The 13,997-nt window shown below is 38.2% G+C and overlaps 1 long non-coding RNA gene across 3 annotated transcripts; it reads left to right on the plus strand.

Moving 5' to 3' along the window:
• The first annotated feature begins 4,696 nt into the window (after window positions 1-4,696).
• On the plus strand, window positions 4,697-11,488 carry LOC119366313. Of its 3 annotated transcripts, XR_005175999.1 has the most exons (4): window positions 4,697-5,040; window positions 5,154-5,258; window positions 6,493-6,567; window positions 11,206-11,488. It is a non-coding gene; the product is annotated as an uncharacterized LOC119366313 (long non-coding RNA). The 3 variants fall into 3 exon arrangements; XR_005176000.1 differs by lacking the exons at window positions 6,493-6,567; window positions 11,206-11,488 and adding an exon at window positions 5,777-6,441 and having other exon boundaries at window positions 4,809-5,040; XR_005175998.1 differs by lacking the exon at window positions 6,493-6,567 and having other exon boundaries at window positions 4,810-5,040.
• Window positions 11,489-13,997: the final 2,509 nt, after the last annotated feature.

Below are 13,997 nucleotides of genomic sequence, written 5' to 3' on the forward strand. Positions count from 1 at the left end.
CGACTGTCAAGCTCAAGATCGTTGTTTGGTCTGACCTTTCTCTTCTCTCTCTAAGAGAACGCCCCTTCCCGATCTAACCTTCTTTCCTTAGCATGTTGGGTACCATGCGAACTGACCGTTGTTTTTCTTCATTTATATTACCTTGTGATGTAGTGGACATAAGGTTGTACTGGATGTTGAGAACCGGAGATGCGGGCAGGAAAATGCCGGACAAGCCACAACACAGAAGCACTGATAGAAACTGGGAACATACCATGGTACGTCATGTCCTGTAACCAGCCAGCCACCATGTGTTTTATTCATAGCTTCAGAACAGAAAAGCTTCATGAGAAAATTTATATATGCATCAACAACATTTGATCGACGCATGTCGATCCATTGTAAAGATTATTGTCGGTTTCAAGCCTCACTCAACATTCAATAGGCCATGCAATTTCCCTGCTTTCTCTCTTCTCCCTTTTTCCGCTTGTTTACTAAATGGAAACATGTGCTTGTGGCCCAAACCGTTAGCACATATAAATCCTCACAACTGAAGAAAACTGCACCTACGTCTAATAACTGAAGAAAGAACACTAACAATACAAGTGGGTGTTGCTGCTAACAGTTTTGCAGTGTTGCGTGTATATGTATCTTTTGAGTAAGATTTCACGAATTTGGCATTGGATTCCCCACTGTGTTGGTACTGTGCTATAATGGACTATTTTGATTTATCTTATTTTGACAGTCTATGTACAATCTGAACATTTTGGTTTGCTATTTGCTGTTTGGGTACTAAAAAGAAGATTAGCTTCTAGATATTAAACCCCCTTTTTTATAGATATCACAAGACTTCTTTTGTACATTCCTATGAGCCATTATAAGTAGAAAAATAATTGATCTTCTTTCATATACTTTTTTTCATGGTCTTCTTTCTTTCTGCATCTTTTGAAAACAAATGGTTATTTTGATTTCATTTAACTTTCTTTGCTCATCTTTATAGCAGAAAAATACAGGGGGTTGTTTACCATATGTTCATATCAGTGTGCTTGCCAATCTTTTATTTCAAATTGTGAGAGCACACCAACGAATTTAGCTGCATATGCTCCTCTTCACATGCCATTTTACTTGTTTTTCGAAGCAACCTCAAGCCTGGCACCACTATCCTGAAGCAACAAGACGGGTTCCTATACAAGGTTTAATTAGTTGGTATAGTTGTATAGACCACCTAAAACAATGATCTTCTTTCATATCACATCACATGCTAAATTTGGCAGCATAATTTGTTCTCAAAAGAATAATAATCTAAAATAACAAATACTATAATGCCTGGTCAATGAATACTTTAGTTAATCTGAAATTGCAGTATTACAATGTGTGGGCAATGGATAGCTCAATTTCTAGAAACAATGTTTTCTCACTTTTGTTTAAGGTACAGGTCAATAACTCTTTCTAAGATGGTATTTTTTTTTACATTTTTTCTTTGATATTGCTCTACTGTAGTGTTCTGTTGCATCATTAGATAAGGTTCAAATGAAAGAATGTTGGTTGCATTGCTTTCCTGCCCTGATGTGTGTGTGTGTGTGTGTGTGTGTGTGTATGTGTGTGTGTGTGAGAGAGAGAGTGTGCGCGCATTGATGCTAGGGGCTATCTATAAATGCTGGTACACTCTGCTTTACTCACTCCTGCCCCTTTGATCGAAAAAGCTACAGTAATACGATGGTCTATGAAACTATTGTGTATTTGTTGGTGTCTAACACATAATAGTATTTAAAACACGGTATTTCTTCATTCAATTGCAAATTATTGTAGTATAATTCTTGAATTGCATAAAGCATGAGGAAGAAGACACCAATAATAAGTAATGATTTTCAAGCCAATTGGTTGAACTTCCAACTCTACCATTAAAAATACATAGTAATTTGTGAATACATAGTAATTTCCAAAAATAGATTCCAAATGATAGATGGATATTTGAAGGTCTAGATGGTGTCTACAGTTCTTAGTCTCTTTTGTTGATATTCTTATGGGTTATTGGTTCTATCTTCTTCTTGCTGACCTCTGCAAAATTCATGCAAGTAAGAACATGTGCAGAAAGTGAGACATTCATGGCATGTACATGAATGTATGCTAACCTCATTGGCATCTGATGTCCATGGTGTGTCTCTTCATGCTGGTATGCTTGCAGAAGATGGTGGTGTCAAGTTGCCGTTAGTTTGTTGTTTATCAAGTAATGTCATCAATGGTAGAGCAGTAGTTGTGGATATCCTGGTAAACATTCTAAAAAAATTGATGATGAAACGATTCTAGCTATACAGTTTTTTCACAAAAAAGTAAAAGGTGTGATCTCCACATCAACATGGTACTGTAGGTAGAAATCTAACCTCATATCTTTGGCCATAATTACATTGACGAAACAAATAAGATATCTAATATTCAGATTTTTTTCCCTAGTTGCTGCTAACTTATTGAGAGGAATCATACAATGACAGATTACATGCTAATCGGATTGGCTTGTCGTTTCCTTACTTAACTGGTGTAGTAGTTAATAAAGAAGATGGGGTAAAGAGTTAGCATGCAAACTGTTGTAACACCAAAGTATAGATAATGTATAGTTAGTAATGATGGTTCTGAAAACTTGATATAGTCAACTTGAAAGGTGCCACATACATTTTGGATATCAGAGTTCCTCATAAAGATAGTGTTGTAGGGATATGAACAAATCAATCAAGAAGTAGTATCATTAGCAATGTGTTGAAATGATAAGGTAAAGCTCTGAAAAGAAATAAAGTCAGCAACCAATCCAATCAATTTGTACCATTATAGATACATGCCTACATCTCTACCAGAAAACGACTGTTGCTACACTACATGTTTTAAAGTTGTAGCAGTGAGGTGGTGTTTTTTCTCACCAATAGGCCATCAAATCCACATTCTTGCTGGTTTCAAACCTAAATCAACATCCAATAGGCCATGAAAATTTTACTGCTTTCTCTGCTCCTTTGGTTCGTTTACTGAATGGAAGCATGTGCCCGTGTCCCAAATCACACCAGAATCCTCATAACTGAAGAAAACTGCACCTATGCGTCTAATAACTGAAGAAAGAACACTAACAATACAGGGGGCGTTGCTACTAACAGTTCTACAATGTTGACTTTATATGGATCTTTGAATAGATTTGTTGAATTTGGCATTGGATTTCGCACTGTTGGTACTGAGCTATGATGGATTGTTTTCATCTGATTGTGGTATTTCTCTAACAACAAGGATAACAACAATGACTTAAAAGACTGGTGCATATGCTTTCTTTGGTAATTCCTTGATGTCTTTATGACTCTATATGCCCCATGATTTGAATTGCCAGATTCGTCTGCTGTTTCATTGGTGAATGATTACAATGTCATTCGTTCACACATATGTTTGTTTTCATTTTAATTAATAGCTTTTATAGAAGGAGCAACCTAACCCATGAATTCTGTTTTTATTCCGGTCTGCTATTCCGTAACATGATTTGGTGTGATGCTGGCTGAGCGTTAAATCTGGTCTAGCTGTGTGTTGTAGGGCTTTTGGCCTCACATGTTCCCCCAATAATGTTTTTTTACTGAAAGCCTCCTATAATGGTTGGCAGTGTTAGAAATTATTTTCCATGTTATTGTTGGGCCAGCTATTTGTCTCTACAAAATAGAAATATATTATCAGAGAAATGTGGTTCAGTCGCATCAACTTCTAAGGACCTAATATGATGCGAACTGTTTGCTCTCTTGCTTCTGCACATTACACACCATGAATCATTTATTCGGCATTTGTACTAGTAGAAATGTTGGATTGATCATCCATGATACATCACTGACTCGATCAGTAGCTAGCCTGGCTTTGGATCTCCAGTGGAGGTGAGGTGTCTACTGCTCTGCTCTTGTAGCTATCGTCTTGGCCGGGGGTCTAACAAGGATTACCTCCACATGCTCATCATGGCAGACTTTCGTCCCTACGGCAGGATTCACAACCAATCTCATTTCGTATTTACGCTGCTAAGCTATCAAGTATAATTCCACCTCGAAACCAGGCACTCGCCGCGATCCACAGATCGGCCACAACGTATCATCTCTCTCTCTCTCTCTCTCAACTCGCCAAATCAAAACCAATCTCGTTCCTTTAATTCCTCCTCGAAACTAGGCGCCCTCTATTAATCCCCTTCCAAAAAACAACACCTCCTCCCTTAGTAGCTTAACACAAATCTATTTTCTGACTAGAACTGGAATGAAGACAGACTATTATGTTTGCAAGAGAAGATGAGAACTGGAGGGGCTAGCTGGTACAAAAACTTGAGTTCCAAACTGGTTACTAGCTAGTTAACAACCGTGCACTTGCTGCTAGCCAAAGGAGGGATATGCTTGGCTTGGTTCGTTGCTGGTATACAACATAACCGTATCTTGAGGATTTGTTCAAGATATATGCAACGATCACAACCAATCTCGTTCATTTAAATCCACCTCGAAACCAGGCGCTGCTTCAGGAAATACTGCTACGCATGCACGCTCCTTTAATGCCTCGATCTTTCAATCTGGTTAAGGATATACGCTCCTGTAATTCCTCCTCGAAACAAGGCAACTCCTTCAATCCCCTTCCAAAAACCAACACATCCTCCCTTTAATTCGTTCCCATCTCCTTCATTACTTTCCCCTCTCCCGTTCCCGTGATCCACCTGCCTCGATCCATCGGCTGCCGCTTCCTCCCGCAGGGCTCACGCGGATCGTGCTCCTATCCGACACCTCTCCGCTTTCCCCGCTTGCTCGCTACTGACGCCATCTTCTCTATAAATGGTCGCCCCTTTGCTCCCACCACACATTCATCCTCCTCCCTCGACTCCTCTGCTTCCTCCTTAAGCCACCACACAACCAGAACCACCAGTACATCTATCTAGTAGCCGGACACCCAAGGTTCTCATGCATTGACTGGCTATCACATGATCGATGCCAATGGCCATGCCTGTGGCTGCTGCCTACCACTCGTGCACAATGTCAAGCTCAAGATTGCTGGTTCGGTCTGGCCTTCTCTTCTCTCTCTGTAAGAGCACACCCTTTATCCATCTAGTAACCTTCCTTCTTTACAAAATAAGCATGTTGTGTGCTACTCAAGCTGACCAGTATTTTTCTTCTTTGTATTACCTTGTGATGCAGTGGGCGTAGATGGCTGTACTAGACGTTGAACCGGAGATGTGGGCAGGAAAACGCTGGCCAAGCAACACCGCAAAAACATAGATAGATACTGGGCAAGATATCAAGGTACGTCCTGTTAAGTATTGTTCTGCAGTGTTGCGTTTATATGGATCTTTGAGTCGATTTGTTGAATTTGGCACTAGATTTCCCACTGTTTTTAAATGGGAAATTTCCACTGTTGACACCGAGCTACAATGGATTATTTTTCTTTTCTTTTTGTGGTATTCTTTGCAAGATCGAAACATTTTGGTTTGCTGTTTGCTATTTGGGTAGTGAAAAGAAAATTTGCTTCTAGACTGTAGAGCTTTGTTTTATAAACATCACAACACTTCTTTTGTATGTTTAATTCAGATGAACCATTTACAGTAATCTTCCCCTCACGATTAATCCCCACCCCACTGTTAGCTGAAAGATGGTCTAAATATAGTGCAGATAAGTATTCAGAAATCGCGCTAAGCAAGTCTAGTGATAGTAGATCGTGACTCAAGCATGCATCTGACTATGTGTTGGTCGATCCAGCGCCGAATAGCATCCAAGGATCCATTGATTAGTATGCTTCTTCTCTATATTATCTTGTGATGCAGTGGCGTAGATGGATGTACTAGATGTTGAACTGGAGATGCGGGAAGGAAAACGCCGGCCAAGCAACAGTGAAAAAACATAGATAGATACAGGAAAGATATCAAAGAATGTATTGCCGAGTATAATGGGCCAGCCACTATGCATTTTATTCTCATGGTTCATAATAGAAAAGCTTTACGGGGAAATTATATATGCAAGAACAATATTTGATCATGCATGCTCTCTTTCAACCGGTCATGGTAACACATATGTTTACTGTTGCGACATCAACATGTTTTAAAGTTGTAGCAGTGTGGTGGTGTCTTTTCCGCACCAATATACGGATAGTCGATCCAATAGGCCATAAATTCCGCATTCTTGTCGGTTTCAAACCTCACTCAACATCCAATGGGCCATGCAATTTTCCTGCTTTCTCTCCTTTCTTTTTCTCCATTTGTTTACTGAATGAAAAAATGTGCTGGTGGACCTACTTTTAATAACTGAAGAAAGAACACTAACAGTACAAGGGCGTTGGTACTTGGTACTAACAGTTCGGTCACGAGAAATTTGAGAAGATCCTCATGGATTTAATTAGAATGATATTGGATGCTAAAAAGAGAGTGCAGGAGGCTGCCTGATTTTATTTGCAACGTTGAAGAGGTTATTTACCTATTTCCGAATTTCTTTCCTGCATTGTGGTCTTGTGTGTAATTAGTACATGTCGGTTTTTGTTCTTCAGGAAGCGGCAGGAGAACTAGTACCAGAACTAGAAGCCATTTTGATTCTCCTTATACGTGCATACTGGAAATACCAGGTTAATAGATTCTGAACATTTGGCAGTTTGCAATCAGTTATCCCCTCCACTTTGGTATACAAGACCACGTTGTATTATCTGTTTGCTGGTAGCACTACAACAAAACATACTTTAAGTAACACAATGATGTAACAAATGACAAAACGTGTTACAAGTAAAACCAGAGTAACATATCATTTGTGTTGCAAGGATTGAGGGTAACACATACTCGGTCTGATCTAAAAAGGTGTTACAAGTGCATTAGTACAATAACATATAAGTTTATGTTGCCCAACATGTGTTACAGATATATGATTGTAGTAACACAAAATTGTATGTCGGTACATGGTGTTACAAATTCTTAGGGGAAAATCATATAATTTGATTAAGTACTTGATAGACGTCATCATCGTAGCACATAGGAACCGTAGAAGACACATAATTCAAGCGGCAATAAAAAACCAGGGACAAATGGCCCAACAGCACATGAGCTAACCATCAAGACAACTTAACACTGTTGTCAAATTGGCACGCTCCTTTTTACTATGCAGTTAGCAGGGCATGTTGGGCTACACATTTTTTTTATCTACTAATGGGTCACTGGCCTAAAAGCAAAGCCAACCAAGTAGTTTCGTCTGGCCCAGTACGGGGCCTGAAACCAAATAGTGCATCCCTCAACACAGCACCCGTGTTGGGCCAGTCCTGTGCGGGGCTGTGCGTCTTTTTTCATTTTTGTTTCCATTCAATACCATTTCATTTTAAAAGGAATTCAAAATATGTTCAGGAAGCTTTGAAAAATCATCATGAATTCAAAAAAAGGGAATTCACAAGAAAAAATCACGAATATGAAAAAGGGTTTGTGAGTTGTTAAAATGTTTGTTAATTCAAGTATTCCAGAAATATTCACGAATTTGCAAATAGTGTTCGAAACTTCAAATTTTTTTTGTGGATTTAAGTAGATATCCCAAATAAAAAATGATCATGAATTTTAAAAAATTTAGGGCGGTAAAAATTTCATGACTTTCAAAACATGGTTATGTATTCAAAAAATAATCATGACGTTAAAAAATATTCATGAGTTCACAAAGTGTTTGCTAATATCAAAAAATGTTTGAGAAATCAAAAAATTATTTATTTTTGGAAAATGTTAACGAATTTGAAAATATTGTCACAAACTTCAAAAAAATGTTTGTGGATTCAACAAGGTTTTCGAAATAAAAATGTTCATAAAATTTAGAAAATGTTTTTTAGTTCGAAAAATGTTCACGAATTTGTTCATGAATTCAACAAATAATCATGATGTTCAAAAACTGTTGAGTTCGAAATGTGTTAAATAATTTCAAAAAATATTTGGAAGTTTGAAAAATTCTTTTCACTTTTAAAAACTGTTCGCTAATTTGAATACATTATTGAAAACTTGAAAAGAATATTTGTAGATGAAAAAACTTTTCAACAGATCAAAAAATGTTGATAAATTTAAAAAATATTTGTGAGTAAGAGAAATTATCGCAGATTGCACATTAATTTCATGAAGTCAAAAAGTAATCATGAAGTACAAAAAATATTCATGAGTTCGAGAAGTGTTCACTAATTTAAAAAAAAATGGGAGTTAGAAAAATTCTCGTGATTTTTGAAAAATGTGCACCAATTTGAAAATATAGTTAATTATTGTTACAAAATAATCATGAAGTTCAGAAAATATTCATGAGTTTGAAAAGTGTTCATTAATTTCAAAAAATGTTCAGGAATTTACAAAATGTTTATGAATTCAAAAAGTGTTCACTAATTTTAAAAAAATTACTGTATTTTTCAAAAAAAAATGCTTGATCCAATGTCGAGGAAGACCCTCTAGGTGTTGGATTTTGAAAGTCAATCACGATCCGCAGCCTTCTACCAAGCCTCCCTCGACACTATCCAAAAATACGACTTAGTCACGCTCCAACAAGGCATGGGAACCTATGTAAGAAAATATCATTGTGTTTATGGCTGTTAGTGCATGACCTTCCCTATAAGGTCAAGCGAAGGTCGTAATACCCACAAAAATTTATTTGAAAAGTACATAAAAAATATTGTAGGACCTATGTACAATATTTGGTCATATGCACAAGATAGTTGGAAAAATAAATTGTTTGTGAGCGAAAAAAATTCTGACTCTAAATTTTCTATGGTTTTTCAAGGTTCGTTTAAGTGTTTTTGTTTTTTACTGTAGGTATATGTAAAGTTATAAAATTTGGAATTCTAATCAAATGTTGCACAGATTATGTCATGTCAGGCCAACAGCCGCCGCTGATAGACAAAATATCAATGTGAAAGGCGCACTGGGAGCCGGGAAGGCAAATTTTACAGTTACATATGCGGGATGTCAGAAATTTCGATCGAATTTTTTACGTGACATAAGAAAATTTGGTCGATTTAGCGACACATCGAGTGCCAAGACGTAACATGTCATGTCTCCCACTTCGTGTGTCGTCCCTCCCATCGTCGCCGCCCCGCATCCTCACTCTCCTACTCCTCCCCGAAACTCCTGCATCGTTGCCGCCCTGCAAGTTGCCATCCAAATCCGTCAAAGACCATGAGTCACCCTTCTCTCATAGCAGCGCAACGCCACCGATCTCTTCTCCATCGCTCGCAATAAAGACAACCGTGATCTCAAGAGATGGAGCACCTGTGACGCATGTCTTGGTGAGGAAGGTGGCATCGGTGGCCTTCATCGAGGCCAAGAACTCATGGGGGTTCAGATCTCCATATGAACTATGTGTAGTGGAATACAGTGAGTCCAAAATATTTTTTTTTGTCTTTTCCATCTGTTGTTGCATGCCTATTGTCACATAGCTGCAGGCTTTCGATCTTTGTTTTCCTCCAATAGTGGTGATGTTGGGCTTGTCCTTGGTTTGGCGGTGCTCTGTGGAGCAACAATGCGAGATCGTTAGAATATAGGGAGTAGGTCGCCATTCCGCCTCCGTTCCCGCGTTCACGACATGGATGTCAAGATGAGTCCACACCTAAGCAACCGCTCCTATATGAGTATCTTGGTTCATTGTCCATTGTTTTTTTTTTGATAGAAGACATAAGAATAGGGGTGGGCATAAAAATTGACTGACTAAAAACTAAACAGAAACCAAAAAAATCAAATTTCGGCCATTCGAGTTTTTCACTGTGTACAGGGAAATTCAGTTAGCTGGCCTACTTTTTTTCCAGAATTAGTTTTTTTCAGTTTTTTTAGGGGTAAGACCAAAATTAGTTTTTTAGTTGATTTTGAGAATTAGTTAGCTGGGCCTACTAACGGAACCAAATTCGGTCGATTCGGTATTTTACCCTTTTAACCGAAATGGCCGAAATTATCCCAGCTCCGGCCCAGTAGAAGCCCACCCATCCCACGTGGCCTAGACATAGCCAGCACCCCACGCCGCAGCCCCGCACCGCACGCACGCAAGACTTACAAGACCTAAGCGCCTTCCCTCCCACCCCGACTTAGCCGCCGCCGCCGCCGCTGTTCATCTGAGCGTTGAGACGCCGCCACTGCTGTTCATCTGAGCGCTGAGACGCCGTCGCTGCTATTCATCTGAGCGCTAAGACGCCGCTGGTGCCACCGCCCACTGCAACTTCTCCCCCACCCCAGCCACCCCCGGGGCCGACTCCTGCGGTGGCTGGCATCTCCCGCATCTCCGCCCTCGCGTTCGCACTGACCGCCGACCGTCGCACCGTCGCTGGACTCGCTGCACGCAAGGAAGGAGAGGACCAGAGGAGGACATGGACCCGCCGTCGCCCATCCGTCCGCCCAGCGCCCACCCACCTTCGATTCGACCTTCGAGCCTTCGACATCGTCCCAACTCTCCACATTGGCAACTCAGCAGGCAACCGTCTGTCCACCTCGGCATCTTGGCGGCGTCTTCTCCAGTTCGCTCCCATCTACCATCATCTATATTGAATTTTTGTTTCATTCTTTGTGCACTGTTCTGTATGTGCAAGCGAACTTGGATGTATCATTGGTGACTTGTTGTTTAATTTTTGCTTATCTTGCCTATATGTTCATATTTTCTTAGTGGAGAATCAGGGTTCTACTAGTATTTGTCACTGATTTTAGAGGATGCATGTACTATTGTCATATGATGTTAGTTGTAACTTGTATTTTGGAGTTCTTGTTTAATTCTTCTTGCCTCGAAATCAGTATAGAAGAATGATCCCATGAATTCTAAATTAACATGCATGTCCTTTCTGTTTTGCAGCTGAGACAATTTAACTCTTCAAAAATGTTATGGATTAGCAATTTCTTAGTTAACCTATCTGTTATTTTGTTTGATTTGATGTGCAATCTGCTTTAGTTTGGACATTAATGCTGAATAACATAGTGTTTTTCCCCTTACATTTTTTCTGTTATGTCAGCAATGCCAGTAGTAAATAATGTTCACTTGGCAGCATTCAAAATGACATGCTCTGAATTAGAGGTGTTACTTATTATGTGCATCTTGATCAATAACATAAACTTGGTGGTTTTATATTTTAGTAAATTGTGTACTTATAGTTCTCCATTGTTGTACACATGAACTTGTTATTGTTATGAGTATTCCAAGAAAAGGACGGTTCTTCCTTATAGTTTATGATATTTCTGCTTTTCATTGTGTTCTCAAAGTTTCAGTTGTATTTGTGTTGTTTTGACAGGAGACATTATAATGACGTGAATGATTGTTGGGTCCACCAGAATTTTCAGGAGGTGATAGAAGTTGTGGTTAATATCAACAATCAAATGGAATATGCAAACTGGACAATTCTGTAACAGAGGAAGCTAATATTCCTTTAAAAATGTGGAAGATACTAATGTATATGAAAGTAGATTTGATATGCAAGATGGTGTATCTGTAGTACTTTGTACTGAGGTTGAAAACCTGTTTATGTAAATTTGTGTTCAAATCTGATTTTGTTGTTAATAGTGCATTCCTATTGTTTTGACTTAAACATTAATCTTACTGTAATGTGCAATTTGTCTATGTATTTGGATTTGATCTCTGGAGTATCCTTATGATTTGCAAAACCTGCTTTTATCTATGTTAGAATGAAGTGGAGACGTGTCTCTTCCTTATCTTTTTACGCGGGAAAATTTAAACCATGACCCGGGCATATTTAGTGAATGCAAAATGATAGTTGTGTGCTCCAGGATGGTACATTAGGCCTGCTTTTTTTTACTATCAAATGTGTTACTAGGGTGATTGACCACCATTAATTATTGTGTTATAGTTTATGGAAAATTATGTTACTAATGTGTTGCTAGAGGTAAAATAATATGTTACCAATTATGCTACAGGAGTTAAAAAACGTGTTACTGTCACTGTTACTACATCTATGAAAATATGTTACTAAATGTATTACTATAGCTATAAAAATGTGTTACTGGAGCATTTAGTAACACAGATGATACATGTTACTATAGCATAATCGTAACACATTTTTTAACATATTGGAACAAATATCATGTGTGACAATGGGTACATCTTAGTAACACGGCCTAACGTAACACATCACAAAATGTGTTACTGTATGGTACAGTAACACGTTTTTGGACAACACAAGTGCATGTTACAAAAGCTCTGTCTTCCTTTAGTGTAGTTAGACTTCAACACAACCTTGTATTCCGAAGTGGGGCAGGTTACAGGTACTGCCCTGGATCTAACTTTTCTAGGTTCTAATGCTATGTTTTGCTTGTAACCAGAGGCGGCACCTTAGGATACTCTATGATGGTCTTGGCGCCCTTGTTGATGCTGTTGGAATAGAGGTAAACCAGGTTCAACATTTGATGAATTCCTCTTTTGCTTGCTCTTTTGACTATAAAATGAATTTCTTTAATGTTTCCCTCATTTAGTTTTAAAATATGTTAGTTCCTTTAAAGATGTTATCAAGCTTATTATTCCTTAAAAATTCCATACAACAATATCTTGATACATTTCCGTTGCTTGAATGCTTTACATGTATCGCACTTTTATTGCTGTTTTTTCCATATGAGGAAGACCTTCTTGTAGTTTTGAAGTCTCAACTTGCTATATCTATGTTAGAGATACGCGGTATCAATGGTAGAATAGCAAGAGCCAGTGGAGCTAGAATGAGTAGAATAATACATGTACGCGCATAGGTTAAGAAAATTAGAAAGAATTAGAAGAAAGCCAATTGGGGAAAATTGAGCACAGGAGCATTTCTGCTAGTCATCACGACTGAATTAAATAACTGCAAGAAAATAATTAGAATCCATGTAGAAGATTTGGTAGGTATCTATGATAGTTAGCAAATGGGTCATTGCGGGAGTACTGATATGTAGACACTGTATGAACATCATGATATCCTTTGGAACCTATTCGCCCATTATTTTTCCCATGTACAATTAAGCACATTGTACTTGAATTTGGATATCTTAGAATAGATATATTTATGTGTAAACTTGAATATAAATTCGCCCCGAGAAATCAATTGCATATTGCAGAAGTTGGCACCAAGTTAATAACATAGAGCATTAGCATTTTAATATGATTACCGATGAAAATGTAAAGCATTCTTTATGAAGCTAAATATACTATAGGCATAGGCACCTCATAATTGCTACTACAATCCAGTCCATTAAACATACTTGAATGAGTTAACATTGCTTAAAGAACATCGAGCATGCCTCTAAGTGAAACGTAAGAAAATCATCTGTTTTTTTCTATTTTATTGTCCACTGTCAAAAATAGCTATATACATCAAAAGAAAATATCAAACAAACTGTAGAAAGGAGAAATATTGGTGTTTAAGTTGGATTATCATCCACTGTAAAGCCAAATGCACTCTAAGTGTCAATATAAAAATACATGAGTAGTATCTTAAATAAATAGGGTCAAATAAGTTTTTGTGTGGAGATCCATGGCAACAAATGCACTCTAGTGAGGTTGTATCGAAGTACTCCTGTTAAACAATTACGACGATCCATCTTTGTTGTTTGACATATGCATATTGAGGTATGCATTGGTGAGAGCCCATCTTCAAGAGCAGGTACTTGCTTACCAACAAATAAACGGCGACTTTGGCAAGAAAATTATTCATACGGCTCTTTGAGCATAAAAAACTGTTAAAACATCATACATGATCTTGAATTTGGTGTACTTTCAAAGATAAAATTATCTGAGTAGCATTTGACATGCCCTCTTAAGAATAATTAATGCATGCAAGTCTCCATTTCCTTCATTGTCCGTCAATGAAGCTAACTTGATCTTTGTTGTCAATAACAAAAATCTTTCTTGCAAAAGGAAAATATAGTAAATTGTCTATAACTAAAGAAGGTTTGGCCGAGGACCCAAACCAGAGCTATACCAATTTGTTTCCGCAAACGGGTTAACACAATCAGTTTTGGTAAAGCACATCTAGATGTGCCCTAGGTATTGCACATCTACGTCATATGTCACTGATTTTACCCGAAGATTCGTGCAGCTATT

Source organism: Triticum dicoccoides, chromosome 2B (genome assembly GCF_002162155.2).
Source record: "Triticum dicoccoides isolate Atlit2015 ecotype Zavitan chromosome 2B, WEW_v2.0, whole genome shotgun sequence".
Lineage (NCBI taxonomy): Eukaryota > Viridiplantae > Streptophyta > Magnoliopsida > Poales > Poaceae > Triticum > Triticum dicoccoides.